Genomic DNA, 22,765 nt, shown 5'->3' with positions numbered 1-22,765 from the left:
GTTGCCCCCAAGTGCTTAAGACTTCGGAGATTCCCACAGCTAAACTCAAGGTCACCTGGACAGCTCTCTAATTCCTGTATTAGAGCGAACTGTCTTTCCTGGTGTTCCAGATGCTATCCTGCACGGTTCCTACCCTGCCCTGGTTCCTGGCTACCTGCACAGCAAAGTCACTTTGGAACTCTCCAGCTCTCCCCTCAGAGCGCGCGGCTCTGCTTCACACCAGTTAAGTCCCTTCATGTCTCAGTGGGATTCTACTCTTACTCATCCTGCCTGTGACTGTGCATGATAAAGAACTGTCCAAGAACTCTTCCTCAGAACTGTATGAACTCTGTCCTGCTGTCAAGTCCTGCGTAATTGGAGCTGCGTCATAAACACACAGCACTTAGCCTCAGACCTCTGGAAACAATTTATAAACTGAACTATTTTTGAACAGTAAACCTTATTTTCTAAAAGGAGAACATTATTTCCAGAACAATGAAAAATTTTGTTTCCAGCGTTCAGTGAACTGTGAAAGGCTTCCAGTGTTACGAGTGCTATCACTCACCATCTGTTTCTTCATTCCCTCAGTTCCTGGTCTCGGCTCCGTGAGTCCCACCTGCTCCTGATCCCAGAATCCAAGTTTTCAGTTCTCCTTCAAGACTGGCTTGGGAACCTGCAGCTTCTATTTTCACCACTAGGAGTGAGCTACCCTCCACTCTGCAGGCACCCCCAGCTCAGCATCATTATTTGTCCTTTGTCAATAAATATCTTCTCTTTACAACCAACTCTGTTTCTTGTTCCCAGCGTTTGGGTCCATAGCCTGTACCGGTCCGGTCTCATCTGCACCTCCAACCATAACAGACAGCTCCCACATTAAGAATAATAAAAAGGTGCAATGTTCAAAAAATACAAAACAGAGCAACATAATATAAAAATGGAATAAAATAGTTGCAGTGTGAGTTTAACTCAAAGTCTTTCCAGTAACATTTTTCAACAACATAAATGGAACTAGTGCTATGGTCAGTGAATACTTTGTACTTGTATTTGGTAACAATGGGCCTTATAGAAGCAGAATGTGGAAACAAAATGACTGCAGGGGCAGACGGACTGAGGATGAGGGTCCTTGCACTGACGACAAACATGGGAGAACAGGCAATCATGACAGGTGCAGATGTCCTCATTGAAGTTATTACAGATAGCATGGTACTGGAAGTAGTGGACAGGGTGACCCATTTTATCAACACCAGGTGTTAAAGGTGGAGTAGCAGGACTGTGACAAGAGAATGCAGCTTTCAGACACATATACTGTATATAGTATGGCCGTATAAGCCACACATGCTGTGGGCACATTGACTGCCACAATGGCACACTAACAGCTCGGTGTCCACAGTGGACCAATCCATTCTGAGATTCCACATGGTATCGAAGCTAGCTGCCTTGGCGAAGAATGATTTATGATACTCATAAAAGAGCAAACCTCCATACCACCTGCTGAGATCCACAATCAGAGGCAGGTATGTGTGTAGTTCAATGCGACGCTTGGAAAAAACAAAGCACAGCACATCCCGAAAAACTCCAAAATGCAAGAATAAAATTGTCTTCTCTAGAGCAAGATGAAGTCCACAGTCCTGAAGACTCCCTCTTTGGAGTCTGCACTATTGGTACTTACATCCACATGGATGAATTTATAGTTCCCATCCACCAGAGCCAGCAAGATTATGGAGTGGAAGCCTTTGTTATTGCAATAGTATTCCACAACAGCAGCCAGACATGCCACTGCCGGTGGTAGGAATATGGGATTGACTTTGGACTCTGTTGGCTTGGCCTTAAGAGGGACTTGCACCATCATGCACTTTTTTGTAACTGCTTGTAACTTTGTAACTGTTAGAATGGTCTAAGTAGTGGGTAATTTCTCTGAGCCTGGTCTACTTACAGTTTCTTTTTCAAGAACGACAGAGAGAGTTTTTCCTTATCGCTGTCGCCTATGTGCTTGCTCAGGCATGTGAAGTGCCTTGGGGCACCTTTGTTCTGATTTGGTGATATATAAATAAATTGAATTGAATTGAAACATATCATAATAGCCACCAGAGTTATTCATCCCTCCACTTCCCCTCTGGTGGCAGGTTTTTCTTCGTGGACTAAAAAAGATGCTGTCTTAAGACCATGTGCCAATTTCTGACAGCTCAATAACATTGTAATTAAGAACAATGATCTTTTGACTCTTTTTAGACCTCAGCATGGCACTACAATATTTATAAAACCCAACTTCTATAATGATGCCACCTTGTGTGGATAAAGGAGGGTGATGAGTTGAAGACGGCTTTTAATATCCTTTTGGCTTAGCTGATACGCCTGCACCTTTTCAGTCATGAGTAAGAGCCCCTTCACACATAGTACGAATAAGTACAAATCAGGACGAATCATGGAGGAACAGCCAGTATGAGTGAACCACAAAAACACTGAGCCAACGGGCAGGCGTGAACGAACCCACTGCGACAGTTTTGTGCATGTGGAAACACAGTGCGAGAAGCTGTGTGATGTGGTTACCCATCCCGCAGCTGCTGTGAAAAAAATAAAAAAATACATGCCACATTATTTACATTATTTATTTTTTCACACACTGTAAAAAAATAAATAAATAATACATGCCACCCACGGGATTCAAACCTGAAATTTCCAAAAGCTCTGATTGCTAGCCAGAAACTTTACCACTGAGCTACCATTGCTGTCCTGTATAAGGTGCGGTAAAAGACACCGCATCATGTGGAACAGAGCTCACGTGGGCAACATAATATTCAGATCACCCACTGTGTGTTATGATCTGATGGTCCGTTTTACCTGAGGTAGCCTGCCACGACCTCGCTGCAGCTTGTCACAACAACGATATATGTTTTTATGTATGTCCACGTGAAGACAGCAAGCAGAAACTTGTGCATCACAGTGGACAGTTGGTAGGTCATGCCATACGTGTTCTCCAGCTAGGATGTCCAGATCCACAGATCTCCACAGCAGCTTCTGTCGGCGGCCACACCCCCTGTCAGTTCAGCGCACACATCAACATGTCACTGTGTCTGTGTTATGTGAGCTGTCAGTGAGTCTGTGGTCAGCAGCTGACAGGCACCTCGCTGTGCTGTGTGCGCTATGACCTGCCTATCCGGCCCCCATATGATCATGTCTGTGTAGCATATATATCAGCATTTTGAAAGCACGCCACATGTGCGATACACGCACAAGTGCGATACACATGCAGACCACATGGGTGTTCCTGTTTGCAAAGCCACAGTCATGGGGGCACTTAGACAAATTTCCCATCCAGCTCGAAAGTGATCATCTACTGACTGTTTTTGTGCTAATAGTGTAAATGGAAGTGACAAGTAAGCAGTTTTAGATGTTCGTGTGTGTCACCTGGAATTTGGCCGACATCTGCTGCGAGAGGGATCAAATGGGCTCTCACAGGGCACACTCTGTCTTTCAGCTTTTAACAAGCTTAGACATCTGTGCACCACTTCAACAGTTCTTAATCAACCAGAGCCTACTTACCAGTTCATTGAAGAGGTTGATGCCTCTGACAGTGGTAAAGGGGCCATTCTCTTCCAGCAGTCAGACTCAGACCACAGACTTTGCCCATGACTTCACACACAGTGGAGGTCAGACAGCAAGTCTGTGTGTCTGAGTCCAATTATGATGTGGGTAACAGAGAACTGCTTACTGTACTTACTGTGGAGTAATGCATCAAATGTGAAATGGTCAAATATTTTGCCACCGTCAAATCTATATTTTATGGGCGGAAATCTCACATGATTAACCAATCAGATTTGCAGAACAAATACAACCCCAATTCCAATGAAGTTGGGACATCGTGTAAAATGTAAATAAAAACAGAATACAATGATTTGCAAATCCTCTTCAACCTATATTCAACTGAATACACCACAAAGCCAAGCTATTTAATGTTAAAACTTATAGACTTTGTTGTTTTTGTGCAAATATTTGCTCATTTTGAAATGGATGCCTGCAACACATTTCAAAAAAGTTGGGATGGAGCAACAAAAGACGGGGAAAATTGATGAATACTCAAAGAAAACCTAATTGGAAACAGGTGAGTGTCATGATTGGGTATAAAAGGAGCATCCCCAAAAGGCTCAGCCATTCACAACCAAAGATGGGGTGAGGATCACCACTTTGTGAACAACAGCGTGTAAAAATAGACCACCAGTTTAAGAACAATGTTTCTCAGTGTTCAGTCGTAAGGAATTTCGGGATTCTATCATCTACAGTCCATAATATAATCAGAAGATTCAGAGAATCTGGAGAATTTTCTACCTGTAAGCGGCAAGGCCGAAAACTAACATTGAATGCCCATGACCTTCGATCCCTCAGGTGGCACTGTATTAAAAACCGACATCATTGTGTAAAGGATCTCAGCGTGTGGGCTCAGGAACACTTCAGAAAACCATTGTCAGTTAACACAGTTCGTCGCTACATCTACAAGTGCAAGTTAAAATTCTACCATGCAAAGTGAAAGCCATACATCAACAACATCCAGAAATGCCGCCGCCTTTTCTGGGCCCCAGCTCATTTGAAATGGACAGACGCAAAGTGGAAAAGTGTGCTGTGGTCTGATGAGTCTTCGTTTCAAATTGTTTTTGGAAATCATGGATGTCGTATCCTCCAGACAAAAGAGGACAAAAACCACCCAGACTGTTACCAGCGCAACGTTCAAAAGCCAGCATCTGTGATGGTATGGGGTTGTGTTCGTGCCCATGTCATGGACAACTTACACGTCTGTGATGGCACCATCAATGCTGAAAGGTTCATCCAGGTTTTCGAGCAACACATGCTGCCATCCAAGCAATGTCTTTTTCAGGGACGTCCCTGCTTATTTCAGCAAGACAATGCCAAGCCACATTCTGCACGTGTTACAACAGTGTGGCTTCATAGTAAAAGAGAGCGGGTACTAGAATGGCCTGCCTATAGTCCAGACCTGTCGCCCATTGAAAATGTGTGGGGCATTATGAAGCACAAAATATGACAACGGAGACCCAGGACTGTTTAACAACTGAAGTTGTACATCAAGCAAGAATGGGAAAGAATTCCACCTACAAAGCTTCAACAATTAGTGTCCTCAGTTCCCAAATGCTATTGAGTGTTGTTAGAAGGAAACGTGATGCAACACAGTGGTAAACATACCACTGTCCCAGCTTTTTTGAAACATGTTGCAGGCATCCATTTCAAAATGAGCAAATATTTGCACAAAAACAATAAAGTTTATCAGTTTGAACAATAAATAGCTTGTCTTTGTGGTGTATTCAATTGAATATAGATTGAAGAGGATTTTCAAATCGTATTCTGTTTTTATTTACATTTTACACAACGTCCCAACTTCATTGGAACTGGGGTGGTACAGTTGAACTAGAATGTATGTTACAGACAACAAAAGAGCACTGTATGAAGGAAAATAAAGAAGGATCTAAATAAGACACTTTCAGTTTTTTAAATTTGTTATTGTTACAAGGAAAACTGTTTTCAATACATTGTCAATATATGTTTAAAAAACATGATCTGTGTTATGCACATGCCACTGCATTTTCCATTTTCCACCATAAGCATCAGAAAAAAACATGATTATTCCAGAGAGAGAAACAGCCACTAAATACTTTACTGTGTTATTTGCATAATACTGTAGTGTCTGTATGACACATCTTCAATCCAGTTTTTTGCTCTTTGTAAAACTGTCTTTGTGCAGTCAATTACACAGGTTGTGTGAGCAATGTGGTCTTTAAAAGCTTTTGGCAAGGTTGCTTTGATTGTTTACTCATATCCTCTCTGTCTTGCTGACCTGAGCTTGTGATATTTTAAATCGGTGTGCTAAATCAGCCATATCAAAATTTTGTCTTAGTTTCATCAAAGTCATTAGAATTTGATCCACATTTATGGTGAAGTGTTTGAAATTCTGTGAGTGGAATCCATGCATACAGACAGGAGTCTGCATCACTCTCTAAGATACAGTTAGCTACAGGGTGTGACGGTCCTGGTAGTGGGTGCATTTCACACGTGATGGTGAGCCGGGACACTTCAGAAAACCATTACACTTCAGAAAACCGTCCATGCCGTCGCACACAATGACAGATATTCGCCCTCGTCTAACTCAGGCGAATATCTGTCATTGTGGGCGAATGGGCATGGACATCGGGCCTCTGAAAATGCATACTCTCCAAAAGCATGTTATTGTATTGTCATATATATATATATATATATATATATATATATATATAGTTTTTAAAAAAATAAAACGGTCGGTTTCTTTTCTAATAGACCTCGTATATACACAGTGGTGGGCACAGATAACCAAAAAATTAACTTTGATAACAGATAATCAGATAACTGAAAAGTTATCTTTGATAAAGATAAACCACCCAAAAATGTATCAGAAGTTACAGATAACTAATAAACTCCAGTATTGTTTCTAGTATATTTGCAATTACTAATAAACTAAATTCGAGTTTTAACAACACGATCACTTTTGGAAACATCAAAGCTACAGCAGACCCAAACAATGAGCCCACACTTCCATGTTTGAACATCTTGCTGCAAGTTCTTAGTTACTACATGGTTTACAGTGTAAAGACAAGCTGAGAGCAGCCCAACTCTCTAACACTCACAACACTCCGGTCAGGCGGAGGTCTTGGAAAATAAAGTCATACTGACTTATGGTCTGGTGTATAAATAAAATGAATACTGATAGAATAACTCCATTAATGTCATTTCTGTCATTTGTACAAAGTTAAAATATAACATATATCTTTTAATGTTGAATAATGCACTAATTCTGAAGTTTTGTAACAAACACAGACAGATCGCAAAGGATTCTGGATAAAATGTACCTCTGCTAAACACTGATTGGTTCAGTCATTCACTATGTAAGCCAACACGTTAATGTGATGTGTGTTGTGTGTTGTTGTTTACAGATGTGCTTTTGTAAAATATTCCATTTTTTATTTGTAAAAATAAACATTTTTACAGAGCCCTGGAAGTGTCATCACAACATGTTTTTCATGTGGAGAGAATGTGAGAATGTTCAGATGATTTTTTTATTCATGTGAGAATTTTTTGGACAAAGTTTCAGGTTAATCGAGCGTCCTGCATCGTGTAGTGTACATGGAATAACAAGCTGCATTTAACATCTCACGACCACCTCCTGATTACTGATCGTATGGTCGACCTGTTTGATATTATTCTGGTTGGCCGTCGTGAGGGTTTCCTGCTGCTGAGGGGCAACAAGCGTCCTACCGCTCGCACTGTGCATGTGCAAACACCGCAGAGCTGTCTTGTAATGGTTTTTTTTGTGTCGTTTTGTTTTTAAACTTTGATGTCTCCCATCGAGAGTTTTTGTAAATTAAGTCTGAAAAAACTTAACTTGTGATTTAAAATATACAGTGTCTGCTCATCTTCAGGACGAATACTGCCATGAACTGCCATGAACACTACTGGGCAGTAGATGGCAGTAGAGGCCTTGAAATCTTTCCAAAACAAAATTCCAGATAATCCACGTCTGCTGCGACATTTAAGATGCGTGGAATTTAACAAACGCAAATACAATAATGTCTATAAACCAAGAGAATATATTCACAAGAGTTTTAGGCACTAGAATTTAATGCTGTTGTCCGTGGAGCCTGAACAGAGTGTCTGAAATGCATTTGTCCTGTCGTGAACGTACTAATCCTACCCATAATGCACTGCTCGGCACAGCATGTCCACACTAAAACCTTAAAAATTAGCACATTACTTTAAAACTAAAACATATATTTGTTATTTTCACTTTATAAAACTTCAGACATGACAGTAATTTTAAATAACTTGTCCAAAATTAGTTTGGTTAAAATCTGAACCATAAGTTAAAAATGTATGCCTCTGGATGACTTGGGTGATATTGCCTATGTATCAGTATGGGATTAAAGGAAATGTTTTTTTTTTTCTCTTTTCTTTTCTTTTCTTAAAAGCTGGTTTTTGTTATTGTTATTATTGTTGTTGTTGTTGTTGTAGTAGTAGTACAGGATAGTGTAGTTCTTCATAGAAACAGCTGTTTTCTGTTTGCAGAGGTTGGAACCATACATCTGGTAGGAAACTTTTATCAGGTAGGTGTTTGCTGCTGTTTAGCTTTGTTTACTACATTATCGGTCTAAAAGTTATCGGACAAAAATTCATTGGAAGATACTTAGTCCGATAATGGTTTTTAAAGTTATCTAAAAAGATAATCCGATAATGAAAACATTATCTTCGATAATTATCTGTTATCGGATTATCGGAACTGTGCCCACCACTGTATATATATATATATATCTGGCGTGCCATCCACTTGAGACACGTGTCAAGCTGGACGCACATGCAGGCCAGCTGGACGCGCCAGCAGATGTGAATATGAGAAGAGCGTACTGCTTCTCATTCATGCCATTTCATGACGGTATGTCTGTGACCATGGGTCATCTACAGAGGAACAGACGGATCATATTGGTATTGCCCGCTTGATAAGAGGGATTCAATATAAAATGCTGTGTTTTTTATGGTTTATGGTTTTATTTATTTATTTTTTTAAATACGTCCATGTCTTTGTTGATTTCAGGCATTTTCCAACACACCATTTACAGGCCAGTGATGGTAGCTCAGTGGTAAAGTTTTGTGCTGGCAAATTTTTTTTTTTAGTATATTCCACATCAGCAGCGCAATGTGGTTCCACATGTACCAGCTGCTTTTTATGTGTTATTTATTCCACGGTGCGATGTGGTGCAACTCGCACTGTGTTCCTGCTCAAAAGAGACCATTACGTGCACGAACCCTTGCACCGGGATCGTGCATGCTGTTAAGGATTTTATATATATATATATATATGTTATCACTGTTAAACATTTGTACCTTTTGTCTTCTTTCTGATGAGAACGGTGTTGTGCTGTTTGCACTTAACCCCGAGAATGTACGTGTTATTCAACCTTGTTTTAGCATGCTGGGGTCAATCTGAACTGGGAATGAGGAGCTGGATGTACTTATTATTATTATTATACAACTTGTTTTCGTAGCCGCTAACGACTGGGAGTAAAAGAACTGAAGGTTGAATTTTGACTGATTGTGATGTGATGCTTAATGTTCCAGGCAGATGCAGAACAGCTGATAACTGCGAACAAGATGTGCTGACCTTCGACGATAAGAGTAAAAGAAAGAAACTGTTTTATGCTTACAGCTGTACTTATTGACGTGTGTGTTTATGTTACGGGAAGAAACTTGTCTTGCGTCATTCCCCCACCCTTAGGACAAGTTTTTGTTTATGTGATGAGGGATTCACTAATAAAAAGAGCGAAGCGCAGGCCAGACTTTAGTGTAGCCTTGGTGTACAGCCTGACTGCACTCCGTGCGTAAAATTTGACTTTCTGTCTCACTGGTGTTTCTTGACTCTGTTTGTCTTGTTAAAGGTTTTAAAAATGTTTGGAGGAGAAAATACCCAACACATGCCTACTCGTCGGCGCGATGTTTCGTGGTGCGCTAATTCGAACTGTTTTGTGCTGTTTCACCATATTCGACCAAACTTTGCACTATGTGTGAAGGGGCCTGAAGGAAAACAGCAGACCAGACTCAAAGGGGTGACCCTCTGCTTGGGCCATGCTACCGACACAAATTACAAAACAATTCACAAAACGAATATACAGGAAATGTTGCCAGTGCACAGGACAGGAGGGTTTCCAGAACAGATACCACACCCATCTCAGGATGGTGTCGTACCTGAAACAGAGAGAAAAAATGGTGAAATCCCAGGAACAGTAAGAAAATATATACAAAAACATATAAACAAATAAAAAACCCACCCTCCACATGGTGGAAACCCAGAAAGAATATGAACAATACAAACGATATAAAGCAAATACACATATATACAAAAACCCACCCTCCACATAGTGTGTATATGGCACAATGAGGTGGCTCATCCTGTCCCCCATGTCCTTGGTTGGCCTGCTCAGTCTGTGGTGTATGTGTGATGGTACATTCCTGGGGGGGCATCCTGGCGTGTGGGATGGCACACTTGCATAACATGCTGATAATTGAATGAATGAATGAATGAATGAATGAATGAATGAATGAATGAATGAAAACTGTTTATTTCGAACATTTGATACAACAACAATTACAAGATAGATCAGTAAAGACAACAACAAAAAAGTTCCTACTGTGTACCCAACATGTCCGAAAAGGGGTAGGGTGAAGCATCAGCTTATTTATCCCTACCCCTTCTTCCCCACAACCAGTAATACCCTTTGCCACATATACACATAAATTCCTACACACCTAAACCGATATCAATATATATATATATACATATATATACACACACATACATATACACATCAACATACACATATATACACATATACATATATACACATATATATACACAAACATAAATATACACCTACACATACCTACTTACATACAAAATACTATATATTTACAAGCCGAAGCAAACAACAAAAACACCCTAACCCTCATTACCCTTCCTCCTCCCTATACCCAGAAAAAAACATATTTTTGTACCGCTGTTTGAACTGGTTCATGCTTGGACATTGCTTGAGCCCCACTCCCAATCTGTTCCACATCCTCACCCCACAGACAGAAATACAGAAACCTTTTAATGTTGTTCGTGCCCACTGATGCTTTAAATTAAATTTCCCCCTCAGACTGTAATCCCCTGATCTGTTAAAAAACATATTTTTAATATTTGCTGGAAGTAAATTGTTTATTGCTTTATACACAATTTGTACTGTTTGAAAATGAACCAAGTCTGTGAATTTTAAGAATTTGGATTGTAAAAATAGTGGATTTGTATGATCTCTATAGCCAGTATTATGAATAATTCTTATAGCTCTTTTCTGCATTACTGATAGTGATTGTGTTGTACCTTTATAAGTATTACCCCATACCTCTGCACAGTACTGTAAATATGGTAAAACCAGTGAGCAGTAAAGAATGCGGAGTGAGTTGTGGTCCAGAATATGTTTCGCTTTGTTTAGAACTGAAATGCTTCTTGACAGTTTACTTTGTATATGTTTTATATGAGTCTTCCAGTTTATCTTATCATCTATTATCACCCCCAGAAACTTATTTTCATGTACCCTTTCAATATCTACCCCCTCGACTTGTAACTGAACCTGTATATCTGTATTACAATAGCCAAATAACATGTATTTTGTTTTACTTAAGTTTAATGATAATTTATTTCTGTCAAACCATATTTTCAATTTTCCCATTTCCATACTGATCCTCCTCAGTAACTCCTGCAAATCCCCCCCCTGAACAAAAAATGCTTGTGTCATCTGCAAATAATACTAATTTTAATATTTTGGAAACATTGACAATATCATTTATATAAATTAGAAACAGTTTTGGACCCAATACTGACCCCTGTGGGACGCCACAAGCATTGTCCAAGCATGATGATGTATATTCCCCCAACTTCACAAACTGTTTTCTGTTACTTAAGTAGCTTCTCACCCAGTGCAACACCAACCCCCTAATCCCATACTGTTCAAGTTTATTGATTAATATGTCATGATTAATTGTATCAAAAGCCTTTTTAAGATCTATAAATATTCCAACTGAATGTAATTTGTGGTCTATGGCGTTTGTAATCTCCTCAACTGATTCTATTAATGCAAGTGATGTTGAACTATGTGCTCTGAATCCATATTGACTATCAGTAAGTAATTTATGTTTATTTATGAATTTGTCTAATCTATTATTGAATAACTTTTCTAATAATTTGGAAAATTGTGGAAGCAAAGAAACAGGTCTATAATTTGTGAAGTGGTGTCTATCCCCAGTCTTATACAGCGGCACAACCTTAGCTATTTTCATTTGATTGGGAAATTTACCGGTTTGAAATGATAAGTTACAGATGTATGTTAATGGTTCTACAATCCATTCAATGACCTGTTTTACCACCACCATATCAATTTCATTTAAATCGGTAGATGTTTTATATTTACAATTATTCACAATGTCTATAATTTCATTTCCATCCACTGCTGTGAGGAACATTGAACAGGGATTTCTTTCTATGAGATTATTATCCCAATCCTCAGGTTGGGAATCGGGAATTTTTTCTGCCAAGCTTGGTCCAATATTTACAAAAAAATTATTAAAACCGTTGACTACCTCATCCTTATTTTCCTTCTTGACATTATTATCAATGAAATACTGAGGGTAACTCTGTTTTTTATTACCATTTTTGATAATGCTATTTAATATATCCCATATTCCTTTAATATTGTTTTTGTTATTATATAATATGTTACTATAATATTCCTTCCTACATACCCGTATAATATTAGTTAATCTATTTTTGTATTTCTTATATCTATTTTCTGCCTCTTTAGTCTTTAGTTTTATGAATTCTCTATACAGTGTATTTTTCTTATTACATGCATTTCGTAACCCTTTCGTCATCCATGGTCGAGCTTGGATTTTTTGTTTTCTGTAGTCTTGTTTAATTGGACAATTTTTATCATATAATGATGTAAATATTTGTAAAAAAGTTTCATATGCACTATCAACATCACTTTCACTGTATACCTTTTCCCAGTTTTGCTCCTGTAAATCCTTCTTTAGTGTGTTCATGTTTTCCTCTGTCCGCACTCGCCTGTATTTTATTTTCTCCTCTGGCTGATTCCGCCGATGGTTTCTATTATAAACGATGAAAACTGGTAGATGATCACTAATGTCATTGATTAATAATCCACTCACAGTGTTATTCTCAATATCATTGCTGAATATATTATCAATTAAGGTGGCACTATGGGATGTAATTCTGCTTGGCCTGGTGATTTTTGGATATAAACTCATACTGTACATTATACTGATAAATTCATCTGTTATTTTATGCTTATTTGGATTGAGCAGATCAATATTTAAGTCACCACAAATGAACACAGTTTTTTGATTAGTTTTTGAGAACATTTTTCCCATACAGTCAGTGAATGTTTCAATACTAGATCCTGGTGCTCTATATATACAGCTGACTAATACATTTTTGCTTTTTTCTTCACATATTTCAATAGTTATACATTCTAATAAGTTATCAATCACAGTTGTCATATTGTCTACTATTTTATAATCCATGTTCTTATCCACATACACAGCCACTCCTCCTCCACTCTTATTCTTTCTGTTTACACAATTAAATTCATATCCATCCAGTTCAAAATCCATTCCTTTATCTTCATTGATCCATGTTTCTGATATAGCAATTATGTTAAATATTTTTTTAAACTGACTTAAATATTCTTTAATGTTGTTAAAGTTTGCATATAGACTTCTGCTGTTGAAATGGATTATTGATAATTTGTTATCCGTTTTAATGATCCGATTAAACTGTTCATCTGTATAATAGCAACAACTGTCATTGATATTTGAGAAGAAATTATTGTCTGGGTCTATATCGTGCTCCAAGTCCAGTACATTGTGGTCTGTGTATTTAAATGTTCTCAGTTCTACTTTTCCATGATCAGCAATCCTTTGAGTTATATCCTTCTTGTCTCCAGATGTAGATGAATAGGTAGTAGATGAATAGGTTCCTCTGGTCTGTGTCATGGTGTTGTGATGTGTTTGTGTCCTCATACCTTATTGGTCATATCTGTCCAGATCCTCGCTTTAAGAAACACTATTGTTCATATTTGTCCAGCTCCTCGATGTTCCTTATTGCCATGACTTTTGCTTGTTCTGGTGATCCGTTCAGTTTGATGAATATTTTACAGTTTGAAGTCCATGTGTGCTGGATTTTTCCCTGTTTCTTCAAGAAGCGTGCTTTCCTGGCGATGTCGGCATTCCGTTTGGTGAGATGTTCATTGATGAATACGTTTGTCCCTTTCAGTTTTCTTCCTTGTTTTAACAGTGCTGTTTTGTGTTTTCTGTTGATGAATCTCATGATGACGGTTCGTTTATCACCGTCATTTCTCCGGGGCAGAGGGTGGCACGCTTCAATGTTATTTAAATCCATTTCTATACCTTTAGATAGGAGGAAATCAGCAACCTGTTTTTCCACAGAGCTGACCTCCTGTTCACTGGGCTCCCCTCCGCTCTCATCTGTTACCGCCCGTGCGTAGGACCGTGGTTTGATGTGAAGACCTGTGATGATGACGTCGTTAATTCTGGTGTACTGCTCCAATTCAGCCACTCTATTTTCCAGCTGCACCAGATGCCGGTCTTTCTCGGCATTCTGGAGCCGTAATGCCTTCACCTCCTCCACCAGATCCATGATTGATTTCTGTTGCTGCTTCACAACAGAAATCTCCTCTGATAAAAAGTCCAGAGATTTTTTAATATCGTCACCTTCCTCCGCTGTCAGAACCTTCTTAGGCCCCATGGTCGGTTTATGAGCAGCTTGTCGATCGCCGATGTTAACAGCCTGTGTTGTTTATCACCGGGATGGATCTGCACTGCGCTGGTGCCGCGCGGCCTCGGTGTTTCCGCGCTGATGGATCCGCGGTGGCTGCACGAGGCCTCGGGGAAGCGGCACTCGTGACGCGCGGCTCTAATGACGCAGCGCGCGGCCTCAGTGAATTCACCACGTTGGGCCTCGGACGTTGTTGCTGTCCAGTCGCGGGGCTAAGTTGCCGGTTGAGGTGGTATTCCCACTGTCCGGGTTGGCAAACACCGGCGTGGCAGATGGCAACTACAAACACCACCTCTGAAAACTCAGGTACAAACTTTTTGCAGCTCGCTCTGACGACACGCAGCTCTGACTGACTAATTATATACAGACAAGATCATATGGGGACCAGCCAGCCACATCTGAGTGCACACAGCACGGCAAGGCACCTCTCACCTGCCAGCCAGTCACTGACAGCTGGAAATGACTCCATGTGAAATGAACCATGTGATCATGTGAACACTCAACTGGCAGTCGGGCTGTTACATCCACCACGTGAGTTATGGGCCATATGACACGGTGTCCTTCGGCGCGACGCTCACTGGACACCTGAACACGTGGCACCAGCTGATGTGTCCACGTTATGAGCACATGGCTTCATTCATGCCACTCAAGCAGCGTGTCTACATGCATGACCATGAGTCATGTGGAACAGGAGGATGACCTGTATTTATTGTCCGTTTCTCATAACAGGAATGAATTATTAGAGACTGCAGTGTTTTCTGTTCTTTCTTTATACAGTGATGACAAATTCATGACCACTAATGTGACTGTGTTGCATTTAAACAGTACATTAATTGAGCCTCTTATGTTCAGAATCTGTGCTTCGCATTATGTGGCCTTCCATATATTTGGTGATTTATGTCCAACATATATCCAGCATCTAATTGCTCCACTGCTGTGGGAGCGCAATGTGGTGTCACATGTTCCAGGTGCACGCACTGTGTTCATGCGCGTGCACGAGCGGGCACAAAACCGTCGCCATGGTATCGTGCATGCCTGTCTGACCGTGTGTCCCACCCAACAACAGGTGGAATGTTTCGCGGTTCCCAATTTCTTTTTTGCTTGCGGATTTTCAGATGGTTTCTGCTTCTTTAGCCCAGCTTCATGTTATGTGTGATGGGAGCCTTAAATTGCAGCATTATATTTAAGTTTCATTGCATTTCTCAATATTGTCGACATCTTGCAGAGTGGCGACCTGTCTGAGATTTTGCGATATTTTACGGGATTTGAAACCTCAATAGTGCTAATAGAGGAGGATTTTCTTAAAAAGAACCCATGAAAGTTCACCTACAATTTGCCAGAAGGTACATCTGAGATGCAAGCCTAGATTTGATGTTTTGGTGAAAGACAATCCTCCTGTATACCACTTCATCATGAAGCTGCAATATGCATATGTTGCGGACATGAATGAACGAAGCTCGTCAGCATCTCACCATGTCATTTAGGTCCTTCAGACTTTATTTTGAGTAAATGCTTCAGGGGAGCATTAGCATGGCAAAAACCTTTCAGCTTCTGGGGGCAGGGGTGTGCTCTGCTCCCCCCCATACCCCCCGCCTTTTTAAGCATTCTTCTTTATTTGCCTCTCACATGCCTGGAAAAGCTCTTCACCATCTAACAATGTCCTTTAGGTCCTTCAGACTTTTTTCAGAACAATGGTTCTTGGGAGCATGAGCATGACTAAAACATTTCAGCTTTTTAAACACCCCCCACCTTTTTAAGCATTTTTCTTTTTTGCTTTTCAGCTGACTCTCCTAATTACAGCCCTTTTAACCCCCTGCCACTTTAAGTATTTTTTTTAATGTAGATGTAAATTAATATTCAAAGTTTTCAGCTAGTTACAGCCCTTTTAACCCCCTGCCACTTTAAGTATTTTTTTTTAATGTAGATGTAAATTAATATTCAAAGTTTTCAGCTAGTTGACAGTAGGGCTGTACAATATGGCCAAATTATCGTATCTCAATATCGTCATATAAAATGTCATGTAAATGTCACTTACATACATGCTGTCCATATTCTTGAGCCGCTTAGGTGAGTAGGGAGAGTTCCCATGGGATAAAAAAAACTTTTCCACCTACCATCCCTGGTTCTCAAGACCAGGCACCAAAATGGGTCAACTCTTTTTTTTTGTTTTGTTTTGTTTTGTTTTTTAAAGATATTTCGGTGTACCTTAGTAAACACGAGTAGAGTTCCACCTTCGATTTGGAATGTATAATAGAAGATATACCTTACTGAATTTTCATATCAATATGATCTACGATATGACTATGATTTGACACAAAGTGCAGCAACAGTGAAAATTAAATATTCTTAAACAAAACAGTAATAATACCACACTCATTTTGCACTCATCATAAGGTTAGGATACTGTGCCCTCCACAAGTATTGGAACACTTGGAATTTCACACATTTTAATTTGTTTCTGACATTTTAAATGCAAGAAATACAAAAAATAATGAATACAAATTTCTAAAATGATCTTTCTCAAACTCAAACAAAGCAAATCTCTAAAACTTGAACTTTTCTTTAGACAAGTCAGGGGATGAAAACATGAACATTTCCAAGTCAATGAATATGTCTTGGACTTTATTTACATCAATTATGAAGAAATACAAAAGTTTATTTCACCAAAACATCAAATCTAGGCTTTCATCTAAAAATGTACTTTCTGTCAAATTGTAGCTGAACTTTCGGGTCTTCTTTTTAAGAAAATCCTTCTCTACGCCACTTCATCAGGAAGCTGGATTTTATATTTTTAATTAATTTATATTAAGTGGCATAGATTTGCTTTCAGTTTGAGTTAAGGAAGATAATTTTAGAAAAAAAAGTATTTGAAATGGAATAAACAAATTAAAATGTGTGAAATACTAAGTTTTCCAATACCTTTGAGGGTAACTGAGAAACACTGAGGAGCAGCATCCTACAACTCCAATTCCACTGAAGTTGGGACGTTGTGTAAAATAATAGAGAACCTTGAATCTTTGACTGGACTGGTTTGCTTGACACAAGCGCGTTTCGCATCAAATCGCAGACGCTTCCTCAGCTAAAATTCTTGCTCTGGTATTCTGACCTCTGTCTTGACTCTTGTAGAGAAGAACAGACAGAAGCCACTAAAGTTGGAGTTTTAAACCTAACCAGACCCCTCCTACCGAGAGGCAGACTGCTATTGGCTAGTGACGAAACAATTGCTTTAATTAGTACCTATTGTGCTCTAGTTAGCACCCTCCTAATGACAGGGTAGCTGTCCCTCCTAATGATGGGACTGACGCTTCTCCTGACGGCTCTCCTGACGACTTCTGCACTTTATCCAGGGACCATCATGGGTACCCACATATTGTGAGGGCTTTCCGCACAAGTTGTTGTTCTTTATCCCTTCCCTCTGTAGTTGTGGGCACCTGTAGGGCCCTGTGTTGAATTAATTATTTATTTCTAAACGGATGGCTGTGTGGAGCTGACGCACAAAGCCTCTGCGCAGCTTTCCACGACAAAATCTCTTGTTAAAAGTGAAATCTGTCGGAAAATGGTTGATGTCCAGCTCTTGTGATAACCAGAGAAAGTGCACACAATGGTCCCAGCTCCACACAGCCATCCGTTTAGAAATAATCTGGTAGTTCGTGCCTGTCGTCGCGGCTCGGAGCGCGGCGCGCCGAGCGCCATTGTGGGCCGTCCTTAAAGCTGTAGTAACAGTTCTTATTCTCTGTGAAGCCCGTAAAAATTTTCACCGAAAGCCGGATAAATTTTTCGAATGGTTTCCAGGTGCCAGTCTCTAACAGCTTCTGAAAAAATTCAGATGGAAAAAAACCCCAAATCATTCCGCCATTTCCAGACAATGAAAATCCGACGATGGGGCGGGACCACTCCTTCCACAAGGCGTGCTCACAGGCGAATGATGTCACCAACAGGCGTGGAAAAACTCACGCATGCCCACGAGGGTTCAAGCTTGTATGATGTGAAAACACATGAATCAAATCCATATAGTTTAAAAAAAAAATGAAAAGGTACGATACTTTATGGACAGACCTCGTATTCAACTGAATACACCACAAAGACAAGATATTTAATGTTCATACTGATAAACTTGTGTTAGCAAGTTAATTAATTGATTATGATACATTGCTAAATTGTTTTTGTGCAAATATTTGCTCATTTTATGGGTTGCTTGGGTGTCTTGGTGGCTTTCCTCACTCTTTTCCTTCTTGCACAGACAGTTTTTAAGAACTGTCTGCTCCACACAGATTTACCATAGAGTGCCATACTGTTTGTATTTCTTCACACAACTCAACTCATCTCAACTCAACTAAAACTTTGCTTATAAAGCACATTTAAAACAAGTGCTATACATATTTCAGTCACCAAATCAATAAAAGATATACAATAAAACTAACACAATACTATAAATAGAACTTAACATTTTAAATAATTAAGTTAAAATTTTGCCAAAAAGAGACACTTAGACTTTATCAAAAACCAGGGGAAAAAAAGATGCCTTTAAAGATGATTTAAAAACCTCAAATGATCCTGCAAAGTGGATATGCCAGGGTAAATTGTTCCATATCCTGGGTGCTGCAGCCTTAAAGACCCTATGACCTTTACCTTTTAATCTCATTTTAGGGGTAACCAATAACAATTGATTGGCAGATCTCAGTGCTCTAGCAGAGGCATAAACACAAAGAGGCTCAGACAAATAATGAGGTGCAAAGCCATTGAGAGCTTTTAAAACAAATAATCTCATGTTTAAGTCAATTCTAAAAGCAACTGGATAACTGATGTAAATAAAGTCCAAGACATATTCAGTGACTTGTAAATGTTCATGTATCCATCCACTGACTTGTCTGAATTAAACTGGCAATAAAACTGATTATTTACTGGTACTATACCAAATGGGTCCATTACTTATGCAACCCATCATCTTGGCTTTTATATTTTTAATTAATTTTTAACAAGTTGTAGAAATTTGCTTTGAGTTTGAATTTAACAAAGATAATTTTAGAAAGTTTTATATTGACAAGCCTGATTTAGGTTTTGTATTTGAAATGGCATAAATAAATTAAAATATGTGAAACACCAAGGGGCAGAATACTTTTGCAAGTGACTGTAAATATGTTTATTGCCAATCTGAAGTTGAACATTTTAACATGGAGTTCAATGGGAACCTGCTTGCCTTCGAAGCCTCAAGTGGTCAGTTAAGGAACTGAAGCCTTTTCTTCTTTTACATGGGCTTCGTCTGAGCCCATCAAAGCTCAGAATGCTTGGAATAAACTGAAGCAGTCACCATGTGCATCAGCCCAGTAGGTCCCACCAATAAACTGCATGTGAGGTGTTTCTGGAATGTTAGTAGTTTACAGTGGTGGGCACAGATAACCAAAAAATTAACTTTGATAACAATCAGATAGCTGAAAAGTTAAAACAATAAACCACCCAAAAATGTATCGGAAGTTACAGATAACCAATAAATTCCAATATTGTCTCCGGTACACTTACAACTACTAACAAGCTGATTTTGAGTTTTAACACCACAATCACTTTTGGAAGCATCAAAAGCAACAACAAACCCAAACAATGAGTCAGCACTTCTGGCATTGAGCATCCTGCCCTCTGCTGGAAGCTTCTGTTTACTACATGGCTTCCAGCACAGAATCAACTGAGAAGAACCGCAAAGCTCAGCTCTCTACCTGATCACAGCACTGCCATCAGGCTGAGGTCTTGGAAAATAAATCAGTGCTGAGTTATGGTTTGGTGTATAAATAAAAGCAATACTGATAGAATAGCTCCATTAATGTTATTTCTGTCATTTGTGCAAAGTTAAGATATAACATATATCTTTTAATGTTGAATAATGCACTAAATCTGAAGTTTTGTAACAAACACAGACAAATGGCATTCTGGGTAAAATGTGCCTCTTCTCACACTGATTGGATAATTCATTCTACATAAATCAACACGTTAATGTGACGTGTGTCGTGTGCTGGTGTTTACAGATAAATGTGCTTTTGTAAAATATGCCATTTTTTTATTTGTAAAAAAAAGGCATTTTCAAAAAAAAAAAAAAAAAGCCAAGTTGTAATCAGATAACCGTCTGATATAACCGGTGTCAAAATAAATTAGATGTATCCCATAATCCCTTGCACGCCAGAGAGTCGCTGCAGTCAAATAACATATAGAGAATCCACATGATGACAACTGTATATTAATATACTACAAAAATGCATTTTTATGCTTTTCATCACGTTAATAAGAAACTGCATGCATGATACCCTGAAAACTTGCTAAAACAATTATAACAAATAATCCGTGTCTGCCTACGTTTAATCTGTGTTGAATTAATAAACGCAAACCGAATTTCAGACATCTTATATATATATTAGTCTGGAACAAAGAGGACAAACAGTGTTGTAAAGTACAATAATCAAGACGTTAAAGAGCAAACTTGACTTTCCCCCAGAATGACATGATCAGGAAGCGAGCGTAGCTCACAGCAGCTCCCACTGAAAATAACGGAGAGACAGCCTGTGATTCTCCCATGTTTACATAAAACAAATGCAATAATGTCTATAAACCCAGAGAATATATTCATGAGAGTTTTAGGCACAATATAAAAATAGTTTTATGTTGTAATGTTAATGGTGTTGTCCATGTGCAGTGGTTAAAGTGCAGCCCGATCAAAGCATCTCAATGTTTTTTTTCTTGTTGTTTTTTTTTTAACTTTGATGTCTTCCATTGAGAGCTTTTGTAAATTAAATTTGAAAAAAAAAGCTTCTGTTTACGTTTTGCTTCTGGAAACACGAGTCCAACGTGTGGTTTTTGAATGTACAATGAGAAAATATTAGCCCAGCTTCAGTTTGAATACTGCCATGAACACTACTGGCCAGTAGATGGCAGTAGAGACCTTGAAAACTTGCAAACACAAAATTCCAGATAATCTGTGTTGCTACTTGCTACGTTTAAGATGCATGGAATTTAATAAAAGCAAACACAATAAAAATGTCTATAAACCCAGAGAATATATTCACGTGAGTTTTAGGCACTAGAGTGCCTGATCAGAGTGTCCTGATCAGAGTGTCTGAAATGCATTTCTCCTGTCGTGAACATACTGAGATTACTGTACTGAGATTACTGTACTGAGATTACCCTACCCATAATGCACCTGGACACAGCATGCCCCACACTAAAACCTTAAAAATTAGCATATTACTTTAAAACTAAAACATATATCTGATATTTTCACTTTATAAAACTTCAGAAGTGACGTTAATTTATATAACTTGTCCAAAATAAGTTTGGTTAAAGTTTGAACCATAAGTTAAAAATGTATGCCTCTGGATGATTTGGGTGATATTGGCAGTATATCAGTATGGGGTTAAAAAATTTATGTAAGATAATTAGTCCAATAACGGTTTTCAAAGTTATCTGAAAAGATAATTCGATAATGAAAGCTTTGTCTTCAATGGTTATCGGGTTATTGGAGCTGTGCCCACCACTGGTAGTTTATGGCTAGAAGAAATATCCTGAATTATACAGACTGACAGACAGCAGTGCTAACACAACCTTTGGCATTGGCAATGTAATTTCTCCCAGCTCTTTTATGTAATTTACTGCCCCTTCACAAGAACCAAAACATGACATTCCTCATTTTGAATTTATTGAAGGTCACGTGAAAACCAGGCCTGTGTCCTTCACAGACAGCGTCCATCTTGTGAATCTCATCTCTGCTGTTTGCGGATGATATGGTTCTGTTTTCTTCGTCAAATCAGGACCTTCAGTGTGCACTGGGGCGGTTTGCAGCTGAGTGTGAGCGTCCGGGATGAAAATCAGCACCCCCAAATCCGAGGCCATGGTTCTCGACCGGGAAAAAGGTGCTTTGCCCTCCTCAGGTCGGTGGAGTGTCCTTGCCTCAGGTGGAGGAATTTAAGTATCTGGGGGTCTTGTTCACGAGTGAAGGACGGATGGAGCGTGAGATCGACAGACGTATCGGTGCAGCATCTGCAGTGATGCGGCCGCTGTATCGGACCGTCATGGTGAAGAGAGAGCTGAGTAGGGGGCAAAGCTCTCGATTTACCAATCGATCTACATTCCGATCCTCACCTATGGTCATGAGATTTGGCTCATGACCGAATGAACGAGATCACGAGTACAAGCAGCTGAGATGAGTTTCCTTCGCAGGGTGGCTGGGCGCTCCCTTAGAGATAGGGTGAGGAGCTCGATCACTCGGGAGGAGCTCAGAGTTGAGCCGCTGCTCCTCCATGTCGAAAGGAGCCAGTTGAGGTGGCTCGGGCATCTTTTCCGGATGCCCCCTGGACGCCTCGCTGGAGAGGTGTTCCG

General features: G+C 39.4%; 1 long non-coding RNA gene across 1 annotated transcript; it reads right to left on the bottom strand.

Moving 5' to 3' along the window:
• Window positions 1–965: 965 nt before the first annotated feature.
• On the bottom strand, window positions 966–18,019 carry LOC117509241. Its single transcript, XR_004560326.1, has 3 exons — window positions 18,009–18,019; window positions 1,854–1,860; window positions 966–1,038 (listed from the first exon to the last, which is right to left on the bottom strand). It is a non-coding gene; the product is annotated as an uncharacterized LOC117509241 (long non-coding RNA).
• Window positions 18,020–22,765: the final 4,746 nt, after the last annotated feature.

Source organism: Thalassophryne amazonica, chromosome 4 (genome assembly GCF_902500255.1).
Source record: "Thalassophryne amazonica chromosome 4, fThaAma1.1, whole genome shotgun sequence".
Classification (NCBI taxonomy): domain Eukaryota; kingdom Metazoa; phylum Chordata; class Actinopteri; order Batrachoidiformes; family Batrachoididae; genus Thalassophryne; species Thalassophryne amazonica.
This window is presented reverse-complemented; position numbering and strand designations above follow the sequence as displayed.